The sequence below is a fragment of the Kryptolebias marmoratus genome, linkage group LG6 (assembly GCF_001649575.2).
Source record: "Kryptolebias marmoratus isolate JLee-2015 linkage group LG6, ASM164957v2, whole genome shotgun sequence".
NCBI lineage: Eukaryota > Metazoa > Chordata > Actinopteri > Cyprinodontiformes > Rivulidae > Kryptolebias > Kryptolebias marmoratus.
Genome location: NC_051435.1, coordinates 24,466,866 through 24,474,902, shown reverse-complemented (window position 1 = coordinate 24,474,902; position 8,037 = coordinate 24,466,866). Strand labels below are relative to the sequence as shown.

The following is an 8,037-nucleotide window of genomic DNA, read 5'->3' as shown; positions in this document are numbered from 1 at the left end:
CAAAATAAACTCAAAATACCGGTGGAAACACCGGACATGGCCTAACGCCAAACAAGAGTTCTGGCGGGCGGCCCGAGCGCCGTCCGCGGCATGGCCAAAGTTCAGGCGGGCGGCCGGGTGGGCGTCCGCTGCGAAGCAAGAGTTCAGGTGGGCGGCTCGTGTGCCGTCCGGGGTGAGGCAAGAGTTCAGGCGAGCGGCCCGTGAAACAAACTGAAATCACCAAACCATGACAGAAACAAGACAATAATCAAAAACAACAAACTGAAAATACCAGACTATGACACAGGGAGATTAATTAAGAGCAATTTTTAGTAGGGATGCTTTAGATCAAATATACTGTTGTAAAATAAAAAGAACATTAAGCATTAATTACTGTTTTAGCCTGGTAGACCAGTTGAAGAAACGTGCCAAATGTATTTCTCCATATTGTTTTTAAAACATTTTGGATTATTTCTCCACCTGTGTTATTTCTTTAACTCATTAAGGCGCTTGGTTCTGCTTCTGGGGCACATGGTCAGGTGGCTTACAACACTTTTATTTTCTGTTTTATAAAAAAATATAAAACATGCCGACTTTCATAGTTGCCATGGAAATGTGTAAACAAAAACTCAAATTAGTGTTTTCACGAGACACAACCCACAAGAGGGGAAAAAAGGTGAAAACTTTGTGCACAAAAAGCAACACAATAGATACTAAGCAACATATCCTAATCTAGTGGTTCCCAAAGATTTTCTTCTGTGCCCCACTATGGATCACAATACCCCCCCCCCCACACACACACACACACACACACACACACACACACCACCACCTCCACCGCCCCGGAAAAAAAAAATGGGCACACAAGTGGTTTAACCAGACATTAACCTATACCCACATTTTGTTTTCAAACTCCACTGAAGTTTATTTCACACTTCAGGTTGCAACAAAACAAACTACAAACCATCTTTAAAATGAAACACTTTTGTGTAACTGTTCTTTTTTTTTTAGTTCTATACTGTAGAAGAGTATTCTTTGCTGTCAGTGTTATTTCAAACATATTTCTTTTTTCAAATTTGTAACAATATTCAACTTGGCTATCATCAATACATTTGAAAAAAGCCTCTGTGCAAAATGTGGTTAAAAACCTGTCCATTATGCTTCGCCAGTAACTGTTTTTTTTTTTTTCATCCATACCGCAACCCACTTTTTTGACCTAAAATTTAAATAAGCTGTTTTTAGCGTTTAAGTCAATAATTTCCGAAGTGGGTGATTTTTAGGGCGGAGTTGACATCCTGGGTTCATGACATGTGCTGTGCCCCAGCCAGCCAAGAACGTTCCTACTGTCCGGTTGTTTACAAGTGGACATGGAAGTCTACTCTCTGCCCTTCCGGTTCTGACCCTTGCCCGTCTGACTACGAGACTGTTCTTTCCCCTGTGGCTTACCTGCTGTGTTCGCCGAGCCAAACCTCCGCTCTGTTTCCTCTGGTGGTTATCCTCCTCCCGTTGTTCCACTGGGCCGCCCACCGTCCAGTACTCTCTGTGCTGCCATCAATACATCCATTAACCAATAAAGCTACGTTAACCTTTCGCTCCTGTGCTGTGATTGAATTGCCAGATCCTGCTCGTGATCCTTGTCAGTAGTCTGCTCCCTGCGCCCTCTGTGTGCCATCTGTTGAGGTGAACAAAACTAAAGTCTCGCTTAACAGTATTTTAATCACAAGAAGAACAGCATTTTAGCATATGTATTCTGTTTTTTTAGTCATTGCTTTGAGGATTTATAATAGTGTTATGTTCAGAGTCTGTATTAGTTTGAATCATTTGTTAGCAGTAGTTTGAATCAATTTATCACTTAAACATAAGAATGAAAGATTTATTGTTCATTATGTTTTAAGAAGGTGACTTGAGATACAGTCGGCATTTTCAGGGAACAAGAAGAACAATAAAAGTATTAGGTGTTTAATACCACAGAGTACTGTATAACCCTGCTGCAAGGGATCAGCAGCAGGAAATGGCTGTCACTGCAGCACAGGAAGTGTTTTCTGCGCACCTGATCCACGCAGACGGCTGCAGGGCATAGGAAGAGGATAAATACTTCAGAAACAGGAAGTAACTTCAGACAATCGTTGGGGCACTTTGCTGATACTTTGGGTAATGTGTTTTCCCACATTTTATTTGAGGATTGTCTCCCAAATGCATTTGGTTTTATCTTTGTAATAATCAGTGTTTTCTCTCTGCTTTTGGGAAAATAAATCTTTAAACTTAAGATATTGTCTCCTCCCGGTCTCTTGTCATCAGCCAACTCGGGTGAGGTGTAGAAGGAGGAAAGCAGGTGAAAATCCTTACCTTAACACATCACTCGTTCTCTCAGTAATTCCCATGTACTCAATACCTTCAGCTTTTAAAACCTGTTCATCTCTGTCTACTAGTCCCTGGCTCATTGTTGCTCTCATGCTCTGTCCAGTTTTCCTTGTGTCTCGCCCCTCGTGTTCCTTGCAAGTCAGGATTCTGTAAGGTTTGTTTTTTAGTTTTGTTGCCTCCACATCAGCCTTATGTTTTATTATTTTAAATAAATTGTTGTTCTTTTGAGCTCTCTGTGTCAGCCTGCATCTGGGTCCAAACCATCCAACCAACCACCTAACCTGACAGAATGAGCCAGTTGCACCAGGACTCAGCAGACTAATTTTGGTTTTCAGACCTCACACCAGAGAATTATTCCAGGCTCCACATCACGGTGAGAAATTACTGCAATGTGGAGGCCAGGTGAGGGAGTGTTACTGGGCCGCCCGTGTCCTCCTGATGGAGTCTGCTCACCACTCAGGGTTGGAGTCTTCCCCAGGGATGGACGAAATCCTGGAGGAGGCCGGGATGGACTATACCACGGGTCGCACGCACCTCCTCTGTGAGGCCAGTCATTGGTCGGCTGAAGATCCTTCAGTGTCTCCGGTGCCTGCTGAAGCTGAAGTTCTCTTTCCCTCTCCACAAGCTACAGCTACCATTGCGATTCTTCCCTCTCCTCCTCTTCTGGTCAAGGAAGAGGAGGTCATAATTCAGGGGAATAAGATTAGCTTTCAAGTCTCCACCATCCACAACATGCGCCTCTACCCTAACTCCCATTGTATTCTCTCCTTGTCACACCACTGTGTCTCCGTCAGTGCCTGTGTCTCCAGGGCCCTGCAGACACTGTTGCCTGAAAAGCATGTTCAAATTGTAATAATCAAGCTCCTTAGAACAATCTATTTCTCAGTTTAAGAATTTATTTAATACACAAGGACATTGAGAGTACAAACTGCAGCGCTGGACGACAGATCTAACCAGTTGCATCACCAGTCGGAATTAACAGATATCGTCGGGGCCTGGTTCATGCCTTCAGGAAGTGATCATCATAGCAACATTCTAAGGGATGTTCCTATCCTCACGCCATGACCATAACAACTTAATCATACAAAAAGTGCCAACAATACTACAAATTAACCATGAAAAACAAAAGTATAAAAGATAAATATAATTAGCAAAAGATAAAAAATATGTTTCACTCCAAAGGAAGTTAGCTTCTGCTGCGCTCCCAACATCTCCAGCACCTGGTTTGCTCTGCAGATCACATTCGGTTACTGTGCCATTCCCTGCTCTTGCCACATCAACATCTGCTGCCCCTGGTCTCCAGCCATCATTTCCATTCTCCGAGACCCCAGAGACTCACCTCTTTGAGCCGCCTGCAGAGCTTTCAGTTTATCCAATGCTGCCTGCAGAGCCTTCTGTCCCTCCAACGCCACCAGCAAGATCTTCAGTGCCTTCAGAACCCAAGCCTGCCAGGTGTTGGGGTCTGGTAGTCTTCTCCCTCTGTTTTGGCTGCTGATTCCTCATCTCTCCACAGATGGCTTCTGAGAGCAGGGTAGCTGAGGGGTGACAGGTGTTGCTCGTCAGCCTCATCAAGAGGAGGCTTAAAAGGAGCTTGCTGCCAGCACTTCAATGCCTGAGTGTTAACTTTAGTGGTATGCCTCTAGCCAGACTAATCTCCTGTTTTTTTTCCCCTCCAGAGGATTTTTTCACCTTTTGTGTGCTCACTCCCAGGTTGCCTCCGTATTCCTGGATTCCGTCTCCAAAAGCTTTCTCATTTCTCAAGATCAAAACTCAGATCTACAAGTACTCACCTTGTTATGGTTCCAGCTGGCAGCTTCCTGGTTTCTTCCTCCTCCGAGTTCCACGTCCGACCGAATCCTGCTCACCCTCCAACAGTAGTTCATGACAAGAACAAGGAAGTGTCTGAAGAGCAAACCAGGAAATCAGACACTGAGACAAAAATAAAAGTGACTTTATTTACAGGTGACGGTCCGGGGGGCTGGGAAGGGAACAACCCGGGAGCTCTGCAATGGCAGGGAAGGACAAGGTGAGTTACAGGTAACAGAGTGGCCCAGAGATTTATTCGAGAGGAGTGACAATAGTGTCTTTCTTACCAATCTCCAGGAGCAGAGGGGCACGGAGGTGAAACGGGAGGAGACTGAAGTCGTCCAGGAGAGGAGAGGTCCAGGTGTCCAGAAAGAGGTAGGTTTTCCAGCTGAATGCTTCGGGGCAGTCTGGGGAGGCGGGGGGTCAGAACCAATGGTCAGGAAGTGAAACCTGAGGCGCAGGAGAAAAAGGCACAAGACAAGGCAGGTTAGCTTAGTAGCAAGTTTGGCTAGAAATGAGTGGCTCCAGGTTCTAAGCTGTAAAATGCAAAGGTCTGAACATAGACAGAGGCTTAAGTACAGGTGACACTCGTCAAGAAAATCAAACACAGCTGTGTGAGGGTGAGTCTCAGGCACAGCTGGCAGGGCGGGGAAAACCCCAGATTCTCACAGTTCAGTCTCCTGAGTTAAGTTCTCCACCTTCGACCACGTTCCACTCTTCAGACCCCACTCCTTCCTCCCTGGCAGTTCACCTCATCCTCATCTGTAAGTTAAACTTCCTGATCAAGATTCATTTCAATAGCTCCTTTTCTAATCACTCCTGTCGCCCTCTGCAAAAGAGCTGAAGACCTGTTCCAGTCCCGGACTAGCTACCTAACTATTCCAGTTCTTTCAATAAACATTTTAAACTTTCTCTTGTCTCCTGAGTGTGTTCTGCATGTGGGCCAAATCCTTACCCAAAACCATGACACCAAGTCTGTCAGATCACCCAAGCTGACCAAATTATCATCTCCAGTGCCATTCTCATCACCTCCAACAGGGTTGGCGTTGATGATGCTCCTCCTTCCAATGTCTTCGTGGGGATCGGCGACAACGACGCCTCCCACTTAGCCTCAGAGAGGGTCATGAACGACAACGCCTCCCACTCAGTCTCCAAGAGGGTTGTGGATGACAATGCCTCGCACCAGGCTGCTCCAGAGGTCGTTGGGGTCGACATCTCTCACCAGATTGCTCCACAGAGGGTTGATTACAGCCTTGTCTTCATACCAGGTTCCACGCCTCCAGGGTCCCATAGTTCCCATAGGTTTTCAGGCCCTCCAGGATATCCACCTCCAGGGTTTCAGGCGATTTTGGTTTTGTTTAAGTTTCTTTTGCATTGGGTTTATTGTTTCTCTTCTGTTTTTGGTTGTTCCTGTGTTTGGTTTTGTTAGTTGTTTTTTGTGCCCTGTGTTCTTAGTCATATTCACTTATCTTCAGCTTATCACTTGTTTACCTGCCACGCCCATCTTCAACTGACCCAAGTTTGTAATCACTCACTTGTGCTCACTTTACCTAATTACCTCCTGTCTTTAAAACCGGCCATCTCCTACACTTACTCATTGGTCAATTGTTGCTTTCATGTGCTGTCTGGTTCCTCTCATGTCTTATCTCTCGTGTTTTGCTACAGTTTGTATTTTCTTTATATTTTGTATTTAGTTTTGTTTTGCTGCCACATCAGCTTTTGATTTTGTTTTTATTTAGAATAAATTACTTTTTCCTATAGTTATCAGCATGAGTCTGGACACTGGGTTTGCCTTACTCTCCACCACACCTGACTGTGCCATGAAAAGAGGTAGTAACAGAGCCAAGAAGAGGTAAGTCAACTTTGCAGCTCAGCAATGTGATGATGTAATTGTCTGTGCGAGAAGTTGCCGAATTAAACACCAACAAACATATGTGCTACAAGGAAAGATCAGTGATGATGCACAGTAATTTTGCATTTAGTTAACCATTTAGTTAAAGTATCTCTTGTAGTGGTCTGTATCACAGTCAGTCTAAATAAGCCTATGACTGAAAATACTGTTTTCTCAAGACAGTCTTATGAAGATGTTGTCAGGGACAGGGTTGTCCAGCAATTTTTTTTTTTAATGAAGAATCCTTCTTTGCATAAGCATCTCCAGACACACATCTCCCACATTCGTCCCCAGAACAGAACCAGCCTTCTTCATCAGGCTGTTGAGCCTTTTTAGGTTCTGATGCTGCTGCCCAACAGATGACGGCAGAAGAGATGACAGATATTTCCATGGTGAGACAGGTCAGCGGCAATCCTTCTGGCCTGCCTCAAGGTCCTGGAGGTGTACAGATCCCAGAGAGTGGTCTCCCTGCAGCCCTTTAGATTCTCAGCAGAACAGATGACTCGCTGTAGTCTCCTTTTGTGTTTAGCAAAAAAAAAAAACCCACTGAACTCAAAACACTGTCAGCAATTAACAAGATGACTGAAAAACGAAAACACAAATAAAAACACAAAACCACAACAAAAGCCCTAAACTGACAAGATCAAACTAAAGTAAGTTATTGAAGCGGCAAAGATTGTGGTTGATAAGTATCAGGTGCCACATAAGACATTATTCGGAATTAGCTCTCATACGCATATGTGAAAACCTTTTATAAATACATTCTCACCTGAAAAGGAAGAAAATCTGTTTGAACAGGACGGCAATTTATTTAAAAAGGAAGGAGACTCATCTGAACAGGAAGGAAACATGTATAAAAGGATGGGAACTTGTTTAAAAATCCCTGAATAAACATTGTTTTTTTACAATTAAAATGTCATAATTTAATTAACACTTAAATGCGGGACTTTTTCTGACTTACTATAACATTATTTGACAAGTCAATGTTGATTTTAAATCTTACAACAATGAGCAGAACAGAGATGCCATATAAATCTGATCTTTCTATTTGGGGTTTCATTGAAAAGAAAACCAGTGAGCAAGTTTTGCTTCTTACCCACAGTTAACGCAAACTCTTAGCTCATGTCTAAGCATCTATTACTGTGGTGATCTGGCCATGCTCAAATATACCCTTTTTTGTGACACTGAAACTAAGTTTCAGCTTAACATAGCTAAGCTATTCCAGCTAAGCTAAGCTGGAAATTTCGCTTTGCAGTACAACCCGAGGTTTTTACAAAGACATATGCCTGTCTTTGAGGGGATTCAGGCTGATCCAAGTTCCAGTCCTGGGATTGGGTAATGTCAAGGGTAAAGAACTTAGTGATGAGATTTATTTTTGTTTTGGGTTCCTTGTCTTATTTTTCTTTCTAGCTAATTAATATTTATTTCTGCTCCCACCATATCAGGACCTAGTTTGGCAATCATCACATCCTCACTTCATCTGTTATAGCTCCTTAGTCAGTATTGGACCCTGGTTTTCAGTTGTTTTTGTTAGAGCTCGCAACCCAAAGTTGTATGTAAATGAGCCACGCCACCAGCCAATCACAGACTGGCCTCCTTTGTCTTCTTCTTTATAAAGTTTTATGGCGGTTGGCAAAAAACAGTAAGATTGCATTACCGCCACCTACTGGTATGGAGTGTGGCTCAAAATATCTAATATCGTATTCTCCTAATCAATTTTGTTTTTCTGAAAAATCTCATTAAAATCTGAATACTTTTGCAGTTTGAGTTCCTTTTCAATATATCTACTAAATTAAATATTTCTTTATTTTTCACAAGTTCCTCCAAAAATATTCTCCTTTCTTTCTCATACCTTCTACACTCTAAAATACCATGCTCTATTGTCTCCCTCTATTTATACCAGAAGGAGTCGAATACAATGACAAGTTTTCATCATCCCCCTGGTGAGAAAACATTTCTTGAAATGAGACAAATTTCTTCTTGTTCTAAATCTTTATTGA

The 8,037-nt window shown here is 43.1% G+C and overlaps 1 long non-coding RNA gene across 2 annotated transcripts; it reads left to right on the top strand.

Annotated features, from left to right (window-relative positions):
* Window positions 1-2,100: 2,100 nt before the first annotated feature.
* Window positions 2,101-8,003, top strand: LOC112449794. 2 transcript variants are annotated; one of them, XR_005233263.1, is made up of 4 exons: window positions 2,101-2,311; window positions 2,409-4,366; window positions 4,444-4,521; window positions 5,185-8,003. It is a non-coding gene; the product is annotated as an uncharacterized LOC112449794 (long non-coding RNA). The 2 variants fall into 2 exon arrangements; XR_003038334.2 differs by having other exon boundaries at window positions 2,101-4,366.
* Window positions 8,004-8,037: the final 34 nt, after the last annotated feature.